Raw genomic sequence first — 25,633 nt, 5'->3', positions numbered from 1 at the left:
GAGTTCGTATTGCCTTCACTGAGTGGCGGCCCCTAACAAAGCCAACCTGATGATGTGTGAGTAGCTCAGGAAGAATGCTCTGGAGTCTATTAGCCACGATCTTTGCAAAAATGTTAAAATTAATGTTTAACAAAGAAATGGGCCTATAAGCATCCACCTCGGTAAGGTCTTTGACCGGTTTGGGAATTAAAGTTGTATATGCATGAGAAAATGAGGGGTATGACGGAGTGTTCTGAAAAAGTGTACCATAAAGCTCAAGAAGGGTAGGGGTAATCTCATTTTGGAGGAGTTTAAAATATATCCCAGTGTATCCATCCGGGCCCGGTGACTTGTGTGGCAAGAGGTTACTAATCACCCTTCAAGCTCCCCTTCCGTTATGTCCGCCGACATTAAGTCCTCCTGAGCCTGTGTAAGTGTAGGAAGATTAGCTTCATTCAACAATTTGGAATGTAAATCGGAGTCAAAAGGTTTTGCAGCATAGAGTTCAGTATAAAATTGAGTAAACTTAGACAGTATCTCTGACGTTTTAAGGAGAAGTTTACCTGATGTCGAATCCTTAACAGAAGACATAAATGTACGTTTCTTCCAAGGCTTCGACATCATAGAAAGCAACCTTCCAGGTTTGTTACCCCAACGGTAAAAATAATGTTTGGTATAATCCAAACGTTGGGTTGCCTGTACGGTCAAAAAAGACTAACAATTTTTTGTGCTGTAAATAAACCTCCAAAGCTAAGTCAGAGGAACAGCTGACATAGTCTTGAAAACTGTGGGAGACCGCTGTCTGTAACGTGTGATACTTTCTAGCTTCGTCCTTTTTCAATTTTGTAACGTAACCTATAATGTGACCCCGCATTGCCGCCTTTGAAGATTCCCAGAAGAGCACCGGGTTGTCCCAATGTTCAATATTGTCATCTACGAAATGAGTCCAATTGTAAACTAGAAACCGTTTAAAGTCTTCCGATTGCGCCAAATAGTCCGGGAATCTCCAAAAGCGGTCCAGAGTGTGAGCATTTTGCAAATAGAGGGATAAATGAATCGGGGCATGATCGGATATTACTATATCTCCTATATCAGTAGATTTAACCTGGGTTAAAAGTGAAGAGGCTACCAGAAAATAATCGATGCGTGATAGTGAATTGTGTGCTCTAGCGTGGTGTGTATACGTCTTATCTGTTAAGTTCAGTAAATGCCAGGGGTCCCCTAGATGAAACGTATTCTTCAATTCCTGTATACAACGCCAGCATTGGGAAGTTGCTCTAGCAGCAGGTGGCGATTTATCAATTGTTGGGTCGTCTACCGTGTTAAAGTCACCGCCAATAACCAATGGGTACAACGTACGACTGGCTAATTTTTGAGTCAGATCACGAAAAAACACAGTCTGGTTAACGTTGGGAGTATATACATTGACTAAAGTGTACTTGGCGCCTTCCAGCTCCACGTCCACCACCACGAAACGACCATTAGGGTCAATCATTGAGTCTAATATAGAATATCGTAAGTCCCTATGAAAGAGTATAGCTACCCCACGTGACTTTGAGCGATAAGATGCAGATACGCACTCCCCAACCCAAGAAGCCCGAAGAGCGGAGCCATCTCCCGCCACCCAATGAGTCTCTTGTAGAAAAATTAATTGAGGGCGTAACCTACGAATATGTGTGAGTACCTTTTTGCGTTTTATGGGGGAATTGAGTACCCCTACATTCCATGACAACAAAGAGACACTGGAAGGAGCCCGGACAGTGGAATCATTATTAGCCTGCATTGTCATCAAGCTTGTTAGAAAAAGGATCTACCCCGGAAAACGGGCCCAAAGCTCCCCCATGCGGCTCCCCATCCACCCCCCTAAGAAGAGACGTCAGAAATATTATCCACAGTGCATTGGCAATACATGTAAACAGAAAAAAAACAAAAACAGTGACAAAATGCAGTGCATACATTTTCCAAACAAAAGAACAAACAATATAGTGGAGGACTACCTGTTCCACCAGAGAAACTGGAGGACCCCATCCTGACAAAGGAGTGCTCCCGATAATCCACAAAAATATACAAATCCGTACAAAAAAAAAAAAAAAGTAATTACTACAATGTAACAAATTTAAGTGAGAAATCTGGGGCCTATAGCCTAAACTTTATAAGACGTAATCCGTCAAAGTACATTAAATGTGCAAACTTCATTTGTTAAAGACAGTCATGACCCCCCTGCAGATCCAGCCACAGAACTAGATGGGGAGGGTGAACGATGCCTTTGAAAATGATCTTTGGCCCTCTGCGGGTCAGTAAAGATCACAGGTCGACCATTAATCATCACTCTTAGTTTAGCCGGATAAAGAAGCGCAAAGCGCTGGTTTTGGTCAATTAACATTTTACACACCTCAGAGAAGGCTTTCCTCCTTTGAGTCACCAACGTGGAAAAATCCTGGAATATTAGAACATGGTTGCCATCTAAAAGTAGATTTTGTTTAGCCCTATAAGCCGATAGCATCCGTTCTTTGGCCCGGTAGTCAAAGAACTTGGCTATGACCGGGCGAGGCCTAGAATCTTCACGTTGGCGCTGGGGGCCTATTCTATGCACCCTCTCCAGTTGTGGAACATTAGAGGCATCTGGGGAGTCCAAAGCTTGAGGGATTCTGACACTAATATATTCATCAAGTTGGGCGTCCTTGACCGATTCAGGGATACCAATGAATCGTAAATTGCTTCTCTTATTTCTATGTCATCAAGCTTTACTGATAAGGAGTCTATGGTCTGGGATTGAGAGGCAACGGTTACTTGCAATAAGTGTATGGTATCTTCCGTCGCACTAGTGCGTTGCTCTACTTCCGCTATTCTTGCCGTATTGGCATCAATTTTAGCTAAAGAGGCATCTAGACGAGCATGTAAATCTTCAAAGCGTTTACCCATTAAAGGCATTAGCATTGAGATTACCTCCTTGGCATTCTCCGCAGAAGATGGAATAGCAATGCCAGTATGAATTGGGGCATGGGCTGAGACACCTCCAGTGGAGGAGGAGGATGAACCCGATGGGGATGGGGGATTCTGAGATTGAGCAGAGTGTTTTTTATTTCTAACCATGTTTGTATCAGTGGGGTATATTGATGAGTTTGGAGTAGCTGTTCTGGACACAAACCTGTCCATAACCGGCCTAACCGGACAACCACGCCAAATTATCTGAGTAAGCTCCCCAAAAGACAAGATAATTGTTATTCTGAAATAGTTTGCACTAAGGAAAGGCTAAAGGCTCACCATAGAAAGTTTTTATCACATCTTGTTAAGAATACATAGTAGAGATGACCTAACACAAGAAATTCTTATCCAATATACACAATGGAAGTATGCAGATACAAAGAAGAGGAAAGATATAAAAAAAAAAAAAAAAAAGAATGAAAGAAAAATAAAAAATTACATACAACCTCAACCTGCGGTGATACAAAAATCTGTGACACCAAGCTACAAACCTGTGCAGTTCGAGCTGTTATGTAGTAGAAGTCTTTGATATAAGGCGGTAATAACCTAAGTTCAGTGAGGTGGACTAACCTAATTGGAAATCACGGCTGAGTGGTATTCTCTCAGCAGGTCAATGAGTGAAGGTTTATACAATATTGTTAACAAGAAAATGTACACAGTCTATCATAGCACTGGATAGCTAACCTTTAGAGTACCGTTGGTTACTGTGACACCAATATAACTAAGCTTCAGTGGCTTACAATATTCGTTTATACATAATTGAAGCAGAAAAAATCTGCCAGTTGTTTTGAGGGTATTCCACCCGTAAACCAGCCTGTGGAACACAGATGAATATAGTATTGAAGAGCCCTCCAATGCAAACGTACAGATTTGAAATAGTGTTAATTTATGAAATCTGCCGCTTCAGGCGAAGTAACCACTAGGTGTCAGTACAATATTATAAGTAAAATCCTTTGGCTCAACTGTGTTCCAAAGTATGTCCAGTAGGGGGATTTTAGGGCTAGGAAACCACAAGACCAACCTTCAAAATCTAGTACAGCTATCCAGCAGATTTTTGAAAGCCTGTAGTGAGCCTACATGGGATGTGTCACAGGGAAATACTAATTATACGAAAGGGATTTGAGGCATCAGCAGAGGGGTAACAACAAAGACATATAATAAGATATTATAAAAATAACCACCTGCAACAAAGAGTATAGTAAATTATCACACGATAAGCACTAATGTGCGAGGCAAAACAGGTCTATAGGGCAGTACTGGTGCACCTGACAGAAATGCAAAGCCCAGAGTCCACGCAGCCTTCATATGTCCCACACTGTGTGTGACTCAGTTAGCAGAGAGCGAGCTGTCCCCGTGTGAAATCAAAACACACAGCTCCCAGGTATGCAGGCTCCAAGTGGTGTACAGTCAGAGTCAATGTTCATACAGTATATCCCATCCAAGATAATGACCTCAGCCCCAAGCCAACCCAAAACACAAGTGTGACCCACACCTCCCCAAGTCAGAACGGACTCACCGTGTAGGAGGCAGTATAGGCAAAACTGTACAGCAGGCAACAAATCTTGTGTGTCGTGAGATGGGCCCACCAGGGTCGGACCCTCAGGCAGGTACAACCTTCGAAGTAGTGCTCCACCAGTATCCAGCAGGGTCACGGAAGGTGGTACACAGAGCCGCTGTTAGCAAACCGTTGCGAGTCGCCGTCCAGGTAGACCCCACTCCGGGTGAGGGCAGCGGGCCTAAGGGCAGATGTCCCCCGACAGGTGTAGAGAAGGATGCCCAAGTTGCTGCCGTGCAGGCAGAGGTACCAGGCAGGGCGTCCACCTCCAGCAGCCCAACCAGGCCCCTCCGGCAGGGATAGGGATCCGGGGAGTGCACACAGGCTGGGAGTGAAACGTCCGGGCAGCTCAGGCGGGGAGACCCCGCATCTCCAAACTCCAGAGGCTGACCCGTCTCCTCAATACCAGCCAGAGACCTCCACGTAGATCCCACTTCACCACGGGTAAGTAGCAAGTTCAGGGGCAAATATGTCCGTAAATAGATGGGCAGGGGTGTGCACCCGTCGCTATCGTCCGAACCAGGGTGTCGGGTAGCGCAACTCAGCTTCCACCGCCGATAGCCTATGCCAGTCTCGTCGGCAGGGACAGGAAATATCCGGCCGTCGACAGTTCACCACGGCTCCAGCACCAGCCCCAAGGGTTTGCAGCAGGTCCCGGCGTAAACGCACACTGTCGAGTAGATAAAGGAGGCGTACACGCCGCCGCCACCACAATTGCACCGGACAAAGCAGCAGGACCTCAGTCGAGCCTCTCTCTTAAGGAATGGGAGCCTACTTTAGTATCTCCGATATCAGCTCGAGGTTCGGTTTCACTCAAGTAGGAGGTAAGAGCCCGCAGGCAATCTTCCGCGCCTCTCCCCCTGCTAATCAGTGTGCAGCACGAGGAACCGAGACGGACAAACCGTCAGACTTTGAGAAGAGGGTCTCTCCCCGCAGGGGTTAAAGTTGTTAAACGGGGGCACCAGCAGGTATCGGGCAGTTCGAGGTTGCCAACAGCTCCGGTACAGGCGTCCGTCGACCCACTCTGGGTTTCGCGCCAAAACAATGGCGGTCATACGCGCCTTTACTGAAAGAGGCTAGACTCTGGTGCAGAGGTAATTTCCCAACACCAAAGTGATATCTTCGGGGTCCACTCTATATCAGCCACCTGATGCAGTAAAAGTTTCCCGTCTAACGGAGCTTTCAGAAGGTGACAAGGGAGGATTATAGCTGCCTCAGTCGGGAGGATTGTTAAGAAGCGGCCATACTAGATGCCCCGCCCACCGGAAGTCAACCTTGTGTCTTTTATCATATACTTCACATACTGTATATGAATGGGTTCATTAATGGGCCAGTTATAAACATGTTCCAATTGTTTGACTGTCGAGGGATAACCTATGGATCATGCTGTTTTCAATGGGTTTCTCATGTGAATGCCTTTCCTGTGTTCAAAATTGACATCTTTGTCTGTATGCAGAATGTGCTGGAAGTGTATAGAGTAAAAAAAAAAGAATAATCCAAAATGGCTAATTTCTATCACAAATGTACAACACGCAATATATTTCATTGATGATTACAGTTTTGCCAGGAAATATCATTTGACACATCGGAAAATTGTTTAATCATAATACCATATCAGGCACATTACTCTGCATAGACTGTGTGTCAAAATAACAAGGTGACTAGAATTTATGTTGATATATAATTAAGATTAGAACCGGTACATAGTTGTTCCAACAGGATACAGTTAAAATACCGGCTGGCGGGATCCCAGCATTCAGGAGACCAACACCGGAATCCCGACAGCCGGTAAAATACGGACGCCCAGAATCCCGACCACCTTCTGGTATTCCCACTCGGTTGGTGGGTCCACGCCACCAAGAGAGTGGGAATATAACCTGTGGCGAGCGCCGAGAGCCACCGGGCCCAAAGTGTGATGAGCGCAGTGAGCATGTGAGGGGACTCGTTGCCGGGATTCCGGCAGACGGGATGCCGCTGTTGGTATACTGACAGCAGGCATTATGTCTGCTGGGATATCATATGTATTCCATTCCAGCAGATATTGCATGAATTATTTGGCTCTGAGCTGCTCAAACAAAAAGAAGTTTTTCTGGGTAAATTTATTAAGTGTGGCAACAAGAACTGTCTAGACACATGACTGTGAGATTAAACAGAGATGACTGTGACTGTAAAGACATGAAAGGAAGCCAAATGGATCGTTATTATGCTACATACAATAAACAATATTAAAAGTTGCTATCCTGTTGTTTTCCCTAAGTAATGAGTACATACCACTTGAATACTACAGATTGTTTTGTCTGTGGAGCCCACTGTACATATTTAATTTGTTTTGCTATGGTGTTGCCTTATTGACAGTATTGTGCTAATGTTTGCATTATTTTTTATTAGAATTTCTTTCCACAGCAATGACATACTCTGCAGTGCGGTATAATAAGGTGCTCATTTCAGGCAACTGCAACCATATTTCATTAAATAAACTTATACAGTGTATCCCAATATTCTGAATAGATATTGAAGGTGTGGTGGATGTCTCCGTATCATATCTTGTGGGAGTACCCACATATATTTTTCCCTATCGGTGATCTATAATTGCACTCTCTAAAAATATAGCTGAATCTGTTATTCCTACAGGACCTGGTTTGGGCTCTTAAATTTTTATAGCTATGATGCCTGTTTCACAATATAAACAAATCATTTCTGAAACACCTGGATAACGCTGTGAAAGTTATCATTCCAGTGTATTGGGTGGAAGATATCACACTCTCAGCTCTGGCTTTGTTACTTACTTACTGTAACTCTGAATTTGTTTCACCTTGGCATTACTGGCTTGTGCAAAGAATCTAACGAATACTCTTATTGGGTTACTACTCTGCCCTATTTATGCCAGTCTAGCTGACTTTGGGTGCTCATGGAGAGAGCTGCTGTACACTGATATGCTCTTACTATATTTCATATGATTGGTTGTCTTCTGTGTGAGTTGGTGCCCATTTCCCTTCCCCTCCCCACCACCTGCCTTTCCATGTCTGCTCTCAATCCCCATTTTCTAGTGTATTATTATTATTATTATTAATGTATATGGGTTTTTGACTTTGGATGTATTTTAGGTTGTTGTGTAAATGAGCATCACTGTTCTAATTTTTTAAAAATTGGTTTTACTGCCTATATGTTGTTGGTGCTAAATAAAATTGTGATTGGAAAACAAAGAAAGAACAGAAACACACCATAATATATACACACTTTTATACAGTAAAACGACCTGATAGGACTCTGACTGACAATAAATTATTCAGGTTATGTGTAACGGAATTTGACATATGGGGAAGGGGGGGGCTGTTTATGTAACAGTGATGATGTAATGTTACATTAAGTCTAAGTACTATTGACTTGATAGATTTGATAAAATTACAAACTCAATACATACTGCCAAGGAGCACAATACTCAGTAGCACATAGTTTCTTTGAGATAGAAAATCTATAAGGAGTGATAAAGGACATAAGGGATCTATTATACTTACTCATTCACTGAGTTGTTGGATCAAAGAATAATTAACGTATAACCATTTAACTAGAGCGGCAACAAGATGATCTGTGCTGCAGGACATGACGTTTTAACTGTGTAATTTGCACTAATTACAGTGTATAGCTTGGAAGTACTAGGAAACCACACCACATATTACCTAACCATTAAGCTTCCCACACTCGCAGATAAATCTAAAATACTTGTGTAACTGACAGCCGTCACTAAAGCTTCTATTTCAAGGGAGAAAAACTGCCATCATTTGCTATTCAATTGTTGGTCTCTTGCTGTCATTTCATCATTCTCGCTTATTCCAAACTTCCTTCTGGAGACTGAGTTGCTAAAGTAGCATTAATTAATATATTTGTATTATTTTAGAAACACACAAAACAAGGGGCCTAATTCAGACCTGATCGCTGCAGCAAATTTGTTAGCAATGGGCAAAACCATGTGCACTGCAGGGGGGGTGGGGGGGGGGGGGCAGATATAACATGTGCAGAGAAAATAAGATTTTAAACCTGCCGGTAAATCTTTTTCTCGTAGTCCGTAGAGGATGCTGGGGACTCCTTAAGGACCATGGGGATAGACGGGCTCCGCAGGAGACATGGGCACTTTAAGAAAGACTTTAGGTCTGGGTGTGCACTGGCTCCTCCCTCTATGCCCCTACTCCAGACCTCAGTTAGAGAAACTGTGCCCAGAGGAGACGGACAGTACGAGGAAAGGATTTTTGTTAATCCAAGGGCAAGATTCATACCAGCCACACCAATCACACCGTATAACTTGTGTATCAAGTAAACAGTTAACAGTATGAAAAAATAACGTAGCATCAGTCCAACCTGATGGAACTATAACATAACCCTTATGTAAGCAAAACTATATACAAGTCTCGCAGAAATAGTCCGCACTTGGGACGGGCGCCCAGCATCCTCTACGGACTACGAGAAAAAGATTTACCGGTAGGTTTAAAATCTTATTTTCTCTAACGTCCTAGAGGATGCTGGGGACTCCGTAAGGACCATGGGGATTATACCAAAGCTCCCAAACGGGCGGGAGAGTGCGGATGACTCTGCAGCAACGATTGAGCAAACAGGAGCTCCTCCTCAGCCAGGGTATTAAACTTATAGAACTTTGCAAAGGTGTTTGACCCCGACCAAGTAGCAGCTCGGCACAGCTGTAGTGCCGAGACCCCTCAGGCACCTTCCTAGTGGAATGGGCCTTAACCGATTTCGGTAACGGCAAACCTGCCGTAGAATGGGCCTGCTGAATCGTGTTACAGATCCAGCGAGCAATAGTCTGCTTTGAAGCAGGGCCGCCAACCTTGTTGGCTGCATACAGGACAAACAGTGCTTCTGTTTTTCTGATCCTAGCCGTTCTGGCCACGTAAATTTTCAAAGCCCTGACCACATCCAGGGACTCGGAATCCTCCAAGTCACGTGTAGCCACAGGCACGACAATAGGTTGGTTCATATGAAAGGATGAGACCACCTTAGGTAGGAATTGAGGACGGGTCCGCAATTCCGCTCTATCCATATGGAAAACCAGATAGGGGCTTTTATGTGATAAAGCCGCCAATTCCGAAACTCGCCTAGCCGAAGCCAAGGCTAACAACATGACCACCTTCCAAGTGAGATATTTCAACTCCACTGTTTTAAGTGGTTCAAACCAATGTGACTTAAGGAAACTTAACACCACGTTAAGGTCCAAAGGCCCCACCGGAGGTACAAAAGGAGGCTGAATATGCAGTACTCCCTTCACAAAAGTCTGTACTTCAGGTAAAGCGGGCAATTCCTTTTGAAAGAAATTGGATAAGACCGAAATCTGAACTTTAATGGAGCCTAATTTTAGGCCCAAATTCACTCCAGTTTGTAGAAAGTGAAGAAAACGGCCTAGATGGAATTCTTCCGTAGGAGCATTCCTGGCCTCACACCAAGAAACATATTTACGGCATATTCGGTGATAATGTTTAGATGTCACGTCCTTCCTAGCCTTTATCAGCGTAGGAATGACCTCATCCGGAATTCCTTTTTCCGCTAGGATCCGGCGTTCAACCGCCATGCCGTCAAACGCAGCCGCGGTATGTCTTGGAACAGACATGGCCCCTGTTGTAACAGGTCCTGTCGTAGAGGAAGAGGCCATGGATCTTCTGTGAGCATTTCCAGCAGATCTGGATACCAGGTCCTTCTTGGCCAATCTGGAACAATGAGAGTTGTTCTCACTCCCCTTTTTCTTATTATTCTCAATACCTTGGGTATGAGAGGAAGAGGAGGAAACACATAAACCGACTGGAACACCCACGGTGTCACTAGGGCGTCTACTACTACCGCCTGAGGATCTTTTGATCTGGCGCAATACCTCTGTAGCTTTTTGTTGAGACGGGATGCCATCATGTCTATCTGGGGCAGTCCCCACTGACTTGCAATCTGTGCGAAGACTTCCCGATGAAGTCCCCACTCCCCTGGATGCAGGTCGTGTCTGCTGAGGAAGGCTGCTTCCCAGTTGTCCACTCCCGGAATGAACACAGCTGACAGCGCGCTTACATGATTTTCCGCCCAGCGAAGAATCTTGGTGGCTTCCGCCATTGCCACCCTGCTCCTTGTGCCGCCTTGGCGGTTTACAAGAGCCACTGCGGTGATGTTGTCTGACTGGATAAGAACTGGTTGGTCGCGAAGTAAGTTCTCCGCCTGCCGTAGGGCGTTGTATATGGCCCTCAGTTCCAGGATGTTGATGTGAAGACAAGTCTCTTGACTTGTCCAGAGTCCTTGGAAGTTTCTTCCCCTTGTGACTGCTCCCCACCCTCTGAGGCTCGCGTCCGTGGTCACCAGGATCTAATCCTGAATGCCGAACCTGCGTCCTTCCAAAAGGTGAGCACTCTGCAGCCACCACAGGAAAGATACCCTGGCCCTGGGGGACAGGGTGATCCGCTGATGAATTTATAGATGTGATCCGGACCACTTGTCCAATAGGTCCCATTGGAAGGTCCTTGCATGAAACCTGCCGAAGGGAATGGCCTCGTATGTTGCCACCATTTTTCCTAGGACTCGAGTGCAATGATACACAGACACTTGTTTTGGCTTCAATAGGTTCTTGACTAGAATCATGAGTTCCGGAGCCTTTGCTATCGGGAGAAAAACCTTTTTCTGGTCTGTGTCCAGAACAATGCCCAAGAAGCTCAGACGAGTCGTAGGAACCAGCTGCGACTTCGGGATATTGAGAATCCAGCCATGTTGCTGTAACACCTTCACTGAAAGTGACACACTGTTCAGTAACTTCTCTCGTGATCTCGCTTTTATGAGGAGATCGTCCAAGTACGGGATAATTGTGACACCCTGCTTGCGCAGGAGCACCATCATTTCCGCCATTACCTTTGTGAAAATCCTCGGGGTCGTGGAAAGCCCAAACGGCAACGTCTGAAACTGGTAATGACAATCCTGTTCCGCAAATCTCAGGTACGCCTAATGAGGTGGATATATGGGAACATGAAGGTATGCATCCTATATGTCCAGGGATACCATAAAATCCCCCCCTTCCAGGCTGGCGATGACCGCACTGAGCTATTCCATTTTGAACTTGAACCGTTTTAAGTATAGGTTCAGGGATTTTAAATTCAATATGGGTCTGACCGAACCGTCCGGTTTCGGAACTACAAACAGAGTAGTATCCCTTCCCTCTCTGAAGTAGGGGAACTTCGACCACCACTTGTTGAAGACACAATTTGTGAATAGCATTTAACACTATCTCCCTTTCCAGGGGAGAAGTCGGTAGAGCTGATTTGAAAAACCGGCGAGGAGGCACCTCTTCGAATTCCAGCTTGTATCCCTGAGAAACAATTTCTATTGCCCAGGGATCCACTTGTGAGTGAACCCAGATGTGGCTTAAAAGTCGAAGACGTGCCCCCACTGGGGCGGAATCCCCCAGCGGAGCCCCAGCGTCATGCGGTGGATTTTGCAGAGGCCGGGGAGGATTTCTGTTCCTGGGAACTAGCTGTGCAGCTTTTTACCTCTGCCCTTACCTCTGGCAAGAAAGGACAATCCACGCACTCTTTTGCTTTTATTTGAATGAAAGGACTGCATTTGATAATGTGGCGCTTTCTTAGGTTGTGAGGCAACATAAGGCAAAGAATTAGATTTACCTGCCGTAGCTGTGGAGACCAGGTCCGAGAGACCTTCCCCAAACAATTCCTCCCCCTTGTAAGGTAAAACCTCCATATGTCTTTTTGAGTCGGCATCACCTGTCCACTACCGGGTCCAGAGGACTCGTCTAGCAGAAATTGACATAGCGTTTATTCTGGAACCCAGTAAACTAATGTCTCTTTGAGCATCCCTCATATATAAGACAGCATCCTTTATATGGCCTAGGGTCAATAAAATGGTATCCTTATCTAGGGTTTCAATCTCCGCCGATAAGGAATCTGTCCATGCTGCAACCGCGCTATAAACCCAGGCCGACGCAATTGCCGGTCTGAGTAATGTACCAGAATGTGTGTAAATGGATTTCAAGGTAATCTCCTGCTTGCTACCTTGAGGGTAGCCGTATCTTGTGATGGCAGCGCTATCTTTTTTGACAAGCGTGTCAACGCTTTGTCCACCTTAGGGGATGATTCCCACCGTACCCTGTCCGTTGGCGGGAAAGGATACGCCATAAGAATCCTTTTGGGAATCTGCAGTTTTTTGTCTGGAGATTCCCAAGCTTTTTCACATAATTCGTTCAACTCATGTGAGGAGGGAAAAGTTACCTTGGCTTTTTTCCCTTATACATGTGTACCTTCGTGTCAGGGACAGGGGGGTTCCTCTGTGATATGCAACACTTCTTTTATTGCAATAATCATATATCGAATACATTTAGCCACTTTCGGCTGTAACTTTACATCATCGTAGTCGACACTGGAGTCCGAATCCGTGTCGGTATCAGTGTCGGTATCAGTGTCTGCTATTTGGGATAGTGGGCGCTTCTGAGATACTGAAGGTCCCGGCGACATAGGGACAGACACGGGTTCACTCCCTGACTGTTCCTTAGCCTCAGCTTTGTCTAATCTCTTGTGCAATAAGTTCACACTAGCACTTAAAACATTCCACATATCCACCCAGTCAGGTGTCGGCACCGCCGACGGAGACCTCACATTCATACGCTCCCCCTCTTCTCTAGGTGAGCCTTCTACCTCAGAGATGTCGACACACGCGTACCGACACACCACACACACAGGGAACCTCTTATCTGAAGACAGTTTCCCCACCAGGCCCTTTGGAGAGACAGAGAGAGAGTATGCCAGCACACACCCCAGCGCCGTATGACCCAGGACAAAAAACAGGATTTTGGTACTCACCGTTAAATCCTTTTTTCCTAGTCCGTAGAGGATGCTGGGGACTCCAAAAGGACCATGGGGTATAGACGGGATCCGCAGGAGCTTGGGCACACTAAAAAGACTTAAAACTGGGTGTGAACTGGCTCCTCCTTCTATGCCCCTCCTCCAGACCTCAGTTATAGGAACTGTGCCCAGGAGAGACGGACAGTACAAGGAAAGATTTTTGTTTTAACTAAGGGCTACCAAATCACCAGCCCACACCATAAACATACCGTACAACCGGAATAACGCCAAACCAGATAACAGTATGCATAAAACTCCAGCAACCAGCTGCAACAAACCAATACACAACTCGTGTACAAACTAACTTAACCAGTAAGAAAACACACTGCAAGTAATAGTCCGCACTGGGACGGGCGCACAGCATCCTCTACGGACTAGGAGAAAAGGATTTAATGGTGAGTACCAAAATCCTGTTTTCTCTTACGTCCTAGAGGATGCTGGGGACTCCAAAAGGACCATGGGGATTATACCAAAGCTCCAGAACGGGTAGGAGAGTGCGGACGACTCTGCAGCACCGACTGAGCAAACGCCAGGTCCTCATCGGCCAGGGTATCAAACTTATAGAACTTAGCAAAAGTGTTCGAACCCGACCAAGTAGCTGCTCGGCAAAGCTGTAGCGCCGCGACACCTCGGGCAGCCGCCCAAGATGAGCCCACTTTCCTGGTAGAATGGGCTTTAACCGATTTCGGCACCGGCAGTCCTACCGAAGAATGAGCCTGCTCGATCGTACTACAAATCCAGTGTGCAATAGTCTGTTTTGAAGCGGGATGACCAATCTTGTTGGCCGCATACAAAACAAACAACGCTTCAGTTTTCCTAGTAACAGCTGTCCTAGAAACATATACTTTTAACGCTCTTACAACATCCAGAGATTTTGGAATCGCCACCTCTTCCGAAGCTACCGGACCCACAATAGGTTGGTTAATGTGAAATGAAGAAACCACCTTCGGTAGAAATTGTTGACGAGTCCTCAATTCCGCCCTATCCGAATGAAAAATCAAGTACGGGCTCTTATGAGATAAAGCTGCCAATTCCAACACTCGCCTGGCAGATGCCAGCGCCAAAAGCATAACGACCTTCCAAGTGAGAAATTTCAACTCAACATTACGCAAAGGTTCAAACCAGGAAGACATGAGAAACCGTAAGACGACATCGAGGTCCCATGGAGCTACAGGAGGTACAAACGGCGGATTGATATGCATTACACCCTTCACAAAGGTCTGAACCTCTGGGAGGGCAGCTAACTCTTTTTGAAAGAAAATAGACAAAGCCGAAATTTGCACTTTGATGGAACCCAATTTCAGGCCTGCATCTACGCCCGCCTGTAAAAAGTGGAGAAAACGACCCAAGTGAAAATCCTCTGCAGGAGCCTATTTAAGCTCACACCAGGAAACATACTTCCTCCAGATACGGTGATAGTGTTTCGCCGTGACCTCTTTCCTAGCCTTAATGAGAGTTGGAATGACTTCCCTGGGAATACCCTTACGAGCTAAGATCTGGCGCTCAACCTCCATGCCGTCAAACGCAGCCACGGTAAGTCTGGAAACACGCATGGACCCTGCAACAACAGATCCTCTCTTAGAGGAAGTGGCCAAGGATCTTCCACCAGCAAGTCCTGAAGATCCGGGTACCAGGCCCTTCTTGGCCAGTCTGGAACGACGAGAATCGCCTGAACCCTTGCTCGACGAATGATCCCCAGCACCTTTGGAATGAGAGGAAGTGGAGGGAACACATACACCGACTGGAAGACCCACGGAGACACCAGGGCGTCCACTGCAGTGGCTTGTGGGTCCCTTGACCTGGAACAATACCTCGGGAGCTTCTTGTTGAGCCGAGACGCCATCGTGTCAATCAACGGAATTCCCCAGCATCTTGTCACTTCTGCAAATACCTCTTGGTGTAGAGCCCACTCTCCCGGATGGAGGTCGTGTCTGCTGAGGAAATCCGCTTCCCAGTTGTCCACCCCCGGCAGGAAAACTGCTGACAGTGCGCTGACGTGTTGTTCCGCCCAGCGAAGGATCTTTGTGGCCTCCGCCATTGCCGCCCTGCTCCTCGTTCCGCCTTGCCGGTTTATATGGGCCACCGCTGTGATGTTGTCTGACTGTACCAGGACCGGTCGATCCTGAAGAAGACTTCTTGCTTGGAGCAGGCCGTTGTAAATGGCTCTTAACTCGAGAATATTTATGTGGAGACAGGCTTCCTGGAGCGACCATTTTCCCTGGAAATTTCTTCCTTGGGTGACTGCGCCCCAGCCCCGGAGACTTGCATCTGTCGTCAGAAATACCCAATCCTGGATACCGAATCGGCGTCCCCCCAGGAGGTGATGAGCTTGCAGCCACCACAGGAGAGAAATTCTGGCTCTGGGAGATAGACTTATCTTCCGGTGAATGTGTAGATGAGATCCGGACCATTTGCTCAGCAAGTCCCACTGAAACACGCGGGCGTGAAATCTGCCAAATGGAATGGCTTCGTACGCCGCAACCATCTTCCCCAGAACCCGAGTACAATAATGGATTGACACACTCGTCGGCTTCAGAAGTTCTCTGACCATCGTCTGCAGTTCCCGAGCCTTTTCTTCTGGAAGGAATACCTTCTGTAACTCCGTGTCCAGAATCATGCCCAGAAAAGGAAGCCGAGTGGTCGGAATCAACTGGGATTTCGACAAATTGAGCACCCAACCGTGCTGTCGCAGAACCGATAGTGACAACTCTACACTTCTCAGCAACCGTTCCTTGGACCTCGCCTTTATCAGGAGATCGTCCAAGTACGGGATAATTGAAACCCCTTGTTTGCGAAGAAGAACCATCATTTCTGCCATGACCTTGGTGAAAATCCTCGGAGCCGTGGAAAGCCCAAACGGCAACGTCTGAAATTGGTAATGAGAATCCTGTATCGCAAACCTGAGGAAAGCCTGATGTGGAGGATATATCGGCACATGTAAGTAGGCATCCTTTATGTCGACTGCCGCCATAAAATCCCCCCCCCCCTCCAGGCTGGCAATCACCGCTCGAAGGGATTCCATCTTGAACTTGAAGACTTTCAAGTATGGATTGAGGGATTTTAGATTTAGAATTGGTCTGACCGAACCATCCGGTTTCGGTACCACAAAGAGGCTTGAGTAGAACCCCTCCCTCCGCTGGGACGGGAACAATGACCTTCTGTAGACACAATTTTTGAATCGCCGCCTGGACCACCTCCCTGTCCGGAAGAACCACTGGTAATGCCGAAATGAAGAACCGGTGAGGGGGCATCTCCTGAAACTCCAGTTTGTATCCTTGAGACACGATTTCTAACACCCGAGGATCCAGGTCTGATTGAATCCAGACCTGGCTGAATACCTGAAGATGGCCCCCCACCGGTCCGGACTCCCCCAGGGAAGCCCCAGCGTCATGCGGTGGACTTGGTAGCAGCCGGGGAGGACTTCTGGTCCTGTGCGCCTGAGGCTGCAGGAAGTTTTCTTCCCCGTCCTTTACCCTTTGAGGCGAGGAAAGACGAACCTTTCCCACGCCTGTATTTATTGTGACGAAAGGACTGCATTTGTTGATGTGGTGCCTTTTTCTGTTGTGTGGGAACATAAGGAAGAAAAGAGGACTTACCCGCAGTCGCGGTCGAGACTAGGTCCGCCAGGCCGTCCCCAAACAAGACAGTACCTTTAAAGGGTAGAGCTTCCATAGACCTCTTGGAGTCGGCATCAGCATTCCATTGATGGATCTACAAGGCCCTCCTGGCAGATATCGACATGGCATTGGTCCTTGATCTCAAGAGACAGACGTCCCTTGCCGCGTCCTTTAGGTAATCCGCAGCGTCCTTAATATAACCGAGAGTTAGAAGGACATTATCTTTATCAAGAGTATCCATGTCACTAGCTAAATTCTCAGCCCATTTAGCAATAGCACTACTCACTCATACAGACGCCACAGCAGGTCTGAGCAATGCAATGAAAATGGACTTCAGACACGTCTCCAACTTGCGATCCGCCGGATCTTTGAGAGCTGCCGTGTCAGGAGACGGAAGCACCACCTTCTTAGACAAACGGGATAGAGCTTTATCAAAAGTTGGAGATGTCTCCCATTTTTCCCTGTCATCAGAGGGGAAAGGATACGCCATATAAATCCTCTTGGGAATCTGACATTTCTTATCCGGCGACTCCCAAGCCTTTTCACAAAGAGTATTCATTTCATGAGAGGGGGGAAACTTCACCTCAGGTTTCTTTCCCTTGAACAAGCAAATCCTTGTTTCCTTGTTTACCGCAGGTTCATCAGAAATCTGCAAAACATCCTTTATAGCCACAATCATGTACTGAATACTCTTAACTAATCGTGGATGTAATGCAGCCTCAGTGAAATCGACCTCGGAATCAGAGTCCGTGTCGGTATCCGTATTCCTCACCTGAGTAAAAGGCCTCTTATGGGACCCGGATGGGGTCTGTACCTGAGATAAAGCCTCCTCCATGGACTTTTTCCACACCTGCGTCTGTAACTCAGACTTATCTAACCTCTTAGATAAAGAAGCTACATTGGAATTTATTGTATTAAGGAGTGCTAGTAAATCAGGAGTCGGCTGCGTCGACAGTGCTACATCTAGCCTCGCATCCCCACCTCCCATAACCTCCTCTGGTGAATAACATTCAGGCTCCGACATGTCGACACGTAGTACCGACACACAACACACACAGAACCGTCCCAGCAAGGTGACAGGCCCACAATGCAGCCCAGAAGAGGAGACAGAGGGAGTATGCCAGCTCACACCCCAGCGCCTGTATATTGGTACACGAATATATGTACCCAGCGCTGCCTTATTATCAAAAAGACTGGTACCCCACTGCGGCTCCCCTCTGGAGATGCCCCCCTTTACTTGAAATCAGCGTGGAGGTCCCGGCAGCGGCTCTCCCTCTGTCTGGTGCAGGGAGAAAATGGCGCGTGTGAGCCGCAGACCGAAGCTCCGCCTCCTTCCCGGCAGCTTCGGCCCGCCAAATTCAAACTCATGTAAAATGCCGGCGGGGGTCTGTAAAAGGTGCCTCGGCACCCACAATCATATGCCGCCCTTACAAAACTTCAGTAACATGTCTCCCAGGGCGCAGCCCCCCCAGCGCCCTGCACCCAGTGACAACTGTTGGTGATATATGTGTGGGAGCATGGAGCACAGCGTTACCGCTGTGCTTTACCTTCCGTCACTGAAGTCTTCTGCCGTCCTGAAGTCTTCTGATCTTCTCATACTCACCGGACATCTGCCTTCTGTGAGGGGGTGACGACGTGGCTCCGGGAACAAGCAGCTAGGCGCACCAAGTGATCAAACCCTCTGGAGCTAATGGTGTCCAGTAGCCGAGAAGCAGAGCCTTGAAACTCACAGAAGTAGGTCCTGCTTCTCTCCCCTCACTCCCACGCTGCAGGGAGCCTGTAGCCAGCAGGGCTCCCTGAAAATAAAAACCTAACAAAAGTCTTTTTCTAGAGAAACTCAGTAGAGCTCCCCTAGTGTGCATCCAGTCACTCCTGGGCACAATGTCTAACTGAGGTCTGGAGGAGGGGCATAGAGGGAGGAGCCAGTTCACACCCAGTTTTAAGTCTTTTTAGTGTGCCCAAGCTCCTGCGGATCCCGCCTATACCCCATGGTCCTTTTGGAGTCCCCAGAATCCTGGAGCTAATGGTGTCCAGTAGCCTAAGAAGCAGAGCCTTGAAACTCACAGAAGTAGGTCTGCTTCTCTCCCCTCAGTCCCTCGATGCAGGGAGTCTGTTGCCAGCAGGCTCCCTGAAAATAAAAAACCTAACAAATATACTTTCTGTCAGGAAGCTCAGGAGAGCTCCCTGAAGTGCACCCATCTCCTCTGGGTACCGTATCAAACTGAGGTCTGGAGGAGGGGCATAGAGGGAGGAGCCAGTGCACACCCAGACCTAAAGTCTTTCTCAAAGTGCCCATGTCTCCTGCGGAGCCCGTCTATCCCCATGGTCCTTATGGAGTCCCCAGCATCCTCTAGGATGTTAGAGAAAGTTATATTTGGGTGGGTTATATTGTTTCTGTGCAGGGTAAATACTGGCTGCTTTATTTTTACACTGCAATTTAGATTTCAGTTTGGACACACCCCAGCCAAATCTAACTCTCTCTGCACATGTTATATCTGCCCCTCCCTGCAGTGCACATGGTTTTGCCCATTTGCTGACAAATTTGCTGCTACGATCAGGTCTGAAATAGGGCCAATGTATGTTGAAGAGAACCCAGATCATTTAATGCATGGTGTATTTTAGAATCACAAAATATTTCAAAATGACATAAGAGCATGCTAGTAATTTCCAGTAGTTAAGTATTTCCATTCTGAGACACTCTGGCTGCAAAACCGCAACATAAACCGAAATTATGTGTTGTGTTACATCCCGTAAGTAAAATACACATACTGATTAGCAATAACATGTGTGCATTATACAATTATTCAGCTGTGGAAATTACATTAAAGTTATTATGAATATTGTAAGTAATAAATTCAGATGATGAGAAGGAAATAGGTTTCTTATACTATGTATTACCATGTATCAAAACAATTAAGTTTTTTTATTTTAATCTACCTTTATGTCAATTCATTTATAACCAAACATGTTTTACATCTTAAACAGTAGTGGAAGACCTTTGTCTCTGCTAGTAAGGGATACCACCCTACTTGCACCTTTTGTGTGCAGGTCTTATACGGTACCTGCATTGTGCAGATTTAAATATCAGCGGGTTGAACCACTCATTCTGTTCCCCTGGGTAATGTGCCTGGAGGTCCTCAATTTTGCTCACACCTCTAGAGTCTGTAAGCAAAGATGTGCGCTAATTGCTACCACAAGTCTTTAAAGCCCTGTACACACAGGGAGAGATGTGTGCTGAGCGATCTATCAGTGACCGCTCAGCACACATCTCTCCCCCTGCTCAGCACAGCACCGATGTATGCTGAGCGAGGGGGGAGGACGGGGGGCGCTCATTTTACCCAGCGGTGAAATGAGGACCTGCTAGATTGTGCCAGCATGCAGGCCAATCTAGTACCAGCGATAGCGACGCGTGGAGCCGCGCATCGATATCGCTGTAGGGGATACACACGGAGAGATCCGTGCTTAAATTCTAAGCAATCTAGTCAGATTGCTTAGAATTTAAGCACTGATCTCTCTGTGTGTACCCCCCTTTACTGAATGCTCTGGACACTTTTCTGAGAGAACAGACAGCCCAGATTAGCCCCCCGCCAACTGAATCTGCCCCTTAGTTTGTCAGCATTAATAACTCAGTTTGGCATGAGAGGCATGTCTAGGCAAGGAGGAGGGCTAGATTTTAAAATGTTAAACAAAAATTACTATTAATACAAGTTTTACCTTATATAGAAGAAACAATAAGCGCATACGAACAGATCCATTTTTCCCCCAAAATGAATCACTGAATAAGTCTGCCAGAACTGGTTTATTCCCCCATCATATGTCTCCATTCACAGTCATGTTTCTGCATCATTTAACTGTGTGATGAACATCTTAGCAAACTGTTTGACTTCAAGGAGTCATTAATTAGAATCACATCTGCATTATCTGCATACAGTGTGTTTACATTTGAACTGGAAATTAGTCACAGCTGACAGGAAAGGATAGTAAAGATATGTCTGCATGGGAGCAATTCATAACACACGTAAATGCATGAGAAACAGGTCCTCATTACTTTTTGGACTCATTCCTACCTAGTGCATTCAGCACACTCCCATCATTCATTTAAATCTTCCCTACACCCCGCTTCTTACACTCTCATTCATCTTTCATATAACTGAAAGAGAATAAGATATCAAGGGCTGCCTTTAGTTCAAAATCCTAAATTGCTTTTCTGCTGCGGGGTACACTGGGCTCCACAAGGATTGGACAATGGGGTGTAGAGTAGGATCTTGATCCGAGGCACCAACAGGCTCAAAGCTTTGACTGTTCCCAGAATGCACAGCGCCACCTCCTCTATAACCCCGCCTCCCTGCACAGGAGCTCAGTTTTGTAAGTTGGTGCTGCAGTAAGCAGGCACTGAACAGAGGGGGTGCTCCAGGCAGCCCTAAGAAAAGCTTTTTATGACGTCAGGACGTGCATGCCGGCGAGTGGAGCCTCCATCCAGAAGTGTTTCAACTCCTAGTGGAAAAGTGGGGTCTTCCAAATGTAGATCTGATGGCGTCTCGACACAATCACAAGGTTCCGGTCTTCGGAGCAAGGACAAGGGATCCTCAAGCAGCATTCGTGGATGCGCTGGCGGTGCCGTGGAGGTTTCGGCTGCCGTACATGTTCCCTCCGGTGTCACTCCTGCCCAGGGTAATTCGGAAGTTCAAGCAATAAAAAGGAATTCTGCTTCTCATAGCTCCGGTGTGGCCCAGACGGCTCTGGTTCTCAGACCTGTAAGGCCTATCGTCAGAGCGTCCACTTCTGCTTCCACAACGCCCAGACCTCCTCGTTCAGGGCCCCTGTGTCTAACAGGACCTAGCCAGGCTGTCTTTGACGGTGTGGCTCTTGAAGCTTCCATCTTGAGGGCTAAGGGTTTTTCTGAAGAGGTCATTAAAACTATGTTGCGGGCCCGGAAACCGGCTTCTGCTCGGATTTACTATAGGGTCTGGCATTCCTACTTTGTTTGGTGCGCATCTAATAATTATGACGCTTCCAAGTTTAGTACAGCCAAACTTTTGGCTTTTCTGCAGCAGGGCCTATATTTAGGCCTGCGTCTGGCCTCCCTCAAGGTTCATATTTCTGCCTTGTCGGTGTGGTTTCAGAGAAAAATTGCGACTTTACCTGATGTTCATACTTTCACTCAGGGTGTGTTGCGTATCCAACCTCCCTATGTCCCGCCTGTGGCTCCTTGGGACTTGTCGGTGGTTTTGGAGGCATTGCAGGAGCCTCCGTTTGAACCCCTGGGTTCAGCTGACCTTAAGTGGCTTTCCCTTAAGGTGGTGTTCATGCTGGCTATTGCCTCTGCTAGAAGAGTGTCGGATCTGGGTGCTTGTCTTGTAGTTCCCCATATCTGATTTTTCACCGTGACCGGGCGGTTCTTAGGACTCGTCCCGGATATTTACCTAAGGTGGTTTCTTCGTTGCACCTTAATCAGGAGATTGTGGTTCCGGCCTTTGTCTCTCCTGATTTGTCTCCCAAAGAGCGGTCTTTGGATGTGGTACGGGCTCTCCGTATCTGCGTGAAGAGAACTGGTTCTATTCGAAAATCTGATTCTCTCTTTGTTTTGTTTGTATTTCACAAACGTGGCTGGCCTGCTCACAAGCAGACCCTGGCCAGATGGATTAGAATGGTGATTGCACATGCTTATGTGAAGGCTGGTCTGTCAGCTCCTGCTCACATTATGGCCCATTCTACTCGGTCTGTTGGACCTTCTTGGGCGGCCCAACGTGGTGCGACCCTTGAACAATTGTGCAAGGCGGCTACGTGGTCCTCCGGGAACACGTTTATAGGGTTCTATGCCTTCGATACTGCCGCTTTCCAGGATGCTTCCTTTGGACGCCGGGTTCTTGTGCCCGCTACAGTGCGTCCCCTCCCATAAGGAACTGCTTTAGGACATCCCCATTGTCCAATCCTTGTGGAGCCCAGTGTACACCGCAGCAGAAAACGAGATTTATGGTAAGAACTTACCTTTGTTAAATCTCTTTCTGCGAGGTACAGTGGGCTCCACAAGGCCCCCACCCTGACGCACTTAGCTTCTTTGGGTTGGGTGTAGTAGGTTATGCCGGCGGCCGGGCTCCCGGCGACCAGCATACCGGCGCCGGGAGCCCGACCGCCGGCATACCGACAGTGTGGCGAGTGCAAAGGAGCCCCTTGCAGGATCGCTACGCGCGCCAAGCTATTTTATTCTCCCTCCAGGGGGGTCGTGGACCCCCACGAGGGAGAATAGCTGTCGGTATGCCGGGTGTCAGGATCCCGGCGCCGGTATACTGTGCGCTGGGATCCCGACATTCGGCATTCTGAAGACCACCCCTTTGGGTTGGTATGGCATTAGCCGCTGACACTTCTCTTGTCGTGATAGTGTGGTGTATGTGGCTACTAATCTTTGCCGTCTCTTTTCCTGCTACTGCATTGGGCTGGTTAACTAAAAACTGAGCTCCTGTGCAGAGAGGCGGGGTTATAGAGGAGACGGCGCTGTGCATTCTGGGAACAGTCAAAGCTTTGAGCCTGTTGGTGCCTCGGATCAAGATCCTACTCTACACCCCATTGTCCAATCCTTGTGGAGCCCAGTGTACCTCGCAGCTGCTGCATCATTGCTTGAGTTTCAGCAGTACTTTTCATTTACTTGTCATTTATCTACAATTGCCGACAAATTGTTTTGTCTCTGTACCTTAAAGTGTATATGTGTATATATATATATATATATATATATATATATATATATATATATATATATATATATATATATATATTTATTATACATACACATACTTTTTACGGTATTGTCTTTTGAAGCATTGTGGATTATTAGCTTATAGTTATATAGCACTGATTATCAGCAGCACTTCACAATTAGTTGCACTTTTGACTTAACGGCATCAATATTTAATTACATAGGATAATTATATGGAAATAATACAATATTACAAATATCAGAGTTCTATGGGGTCTAGGAAATGGGGTTTGGGAGGGAACCGCACCAGTCCAAAAACATCAAACAATTAATAGCCTCTGAAAAACTGAATTTAAATTGAATTACTTCTGTATATGGCAACCGTAGATATTATGATAATCTATCCTAATATCACAATATGTTGCTTTCAGTGGTGCTCCCTAGAGTCAAAAAGTATCAAGTACAAGGGACCAAGAAAAGAGATATAGGAAAAAACACTCTTTTGTGGGAGCACTCTAATTCAGAGGTTACAGTATAATTGGTATAATACTGATAAGAACAATTTAATTGGGTAAATATTAAAATTAAATTCTATGGGTGACCATATGTGAACAAATGAAAATATGGATAAATTATGTTATTCGTGATCTCAAATACCACAGTCTGCAAATTGCCGGAAGTAGAAATCTGTGGTGCTTTTGTCACCATGCTCTTGCGTAATATCTCTTATGTAATGTATGACCATCATTTATTCTGCTAATATCCATTCCAGATCATTATAGGCGCAGAGAATTAAATCATTGGTCACATGAATCCAAGTGTCGGATAGCATAAAATTGAGTGCCACTGTGTCCGATAGCCAGTTTATTGCAGTACCAGGGTGTTCAGAGGTGGTCTCCCATCCTAGTATTAACCCAGCCTTTCACTGCTTAGCTTCCAAGTTCGGAAGAGATTGGGCATCTCCAGTGAAGTATGACCGCAATTATTAGGCTCCCCTCTTTGGTCACTCCAAATATATGCCGTGTGGCTACTATATGTTGAGGATAAAGAGCATATGTAACGTAAATGTTACAGACATAAGAGATTACATGCAGTCATCTGGCTACTCAAACTGTGACTCGGCGGCCACAATGAAAGATATATAAATACATCGATCTGTAAAGGGCAATTTATGTGGACAATTCATATGAGCCACATACCATCTACAGATGGGCTTGCCTTGTACCAATAATATGTGTAACACAATGGTTGCAAACATAAGAGATTACGTGCAATACAATGGTTGCAAACATTAGAGATTACATGCAATCAGCTGATTAATCAGCATGTGACACGGCGGTCACAAAAAGAAGTATATACGTGCAATCACCTAATTAATCAGCAGCTGATTAATCAGCATGTGACACGGCGGTCACGAAAAGAAATATATACGTGCAATCACCTAATTACTCAGCATGTGACACGGCGGTCACAGAAAGAACATCAGTAGGTTTAAGGATAATATATGTGGAAAAAATTCATATATACTACTTACCATCTGCAGATGGATTTACCTTATACCTAAACATAGAGCTTTAGATCACCAGTACGGCCGTACCAGAATATACTGTGTCTTAATGCCAATTATAATTATACTGTAGGAGACAGCGTGTAGTTATGGCATAATAGCAGGCAAGGACATTTATCAAAGCGACACCAGCTAAACTAAATGACCCCTCTGAACCACAGAAAAAGGGGGAGTTTATATCACAGCAGGTTATATATGAAACCTACAGAAAAAGCTCATGACATTGATATACTTGATATACTTGGAAGAGATCCACTGCATGGAGCTCATCAGTTATTCCCTGTGAAAATATAATTCAACCAATAAGTTTTGGGGCTGGGAGTACACATCCAGTAATTTAATGGTGTGTCTGTAAGCCGC

At 46.3% G+C, this 25,633-nt stretch overlaps 1 protein-coding gene and 1 pseudogene across 1 annotated transcript in view; both read right to left on the bottom strand.

Moving 5' to 3' along the window:
- Positions 1-25,633, bottom strand: part of PRELID2 (PRELI domain containing 2) — a 263,904-nt gene that overhangs the window by 6,583 nt on the left and 231,688 nt on the right. The gene's annotated exons all lie outside the window — the stretch shown is intronic.
- LOC134938960 (5S ribosomal RNA) lies at positions 24,571-24,690 on the bottom strand (annotated as a pseudogene).

This window comes from Pseudophryne corroboree, chromosome 6 (genome assembly GCF_028390025.1).
Source record: "Pseudophryne corroboree isolate aPseCor3 chromosome 6, aPseCor3.hap2, whole genome shotgun sequence".
In the NCBI taxonomy this organism is placed as follows: Eukaryota; Metazoa; Chordata; class Amphibia; order Anura; family Myobatrachidae; genus Pseudophryne; species Pseudophryne corroboree.
The sequence above is the reverse complement of the archived record's forward strand: the minus strand, read 5'-3'. Positions and strand labels throughout refer to the sequence as shown.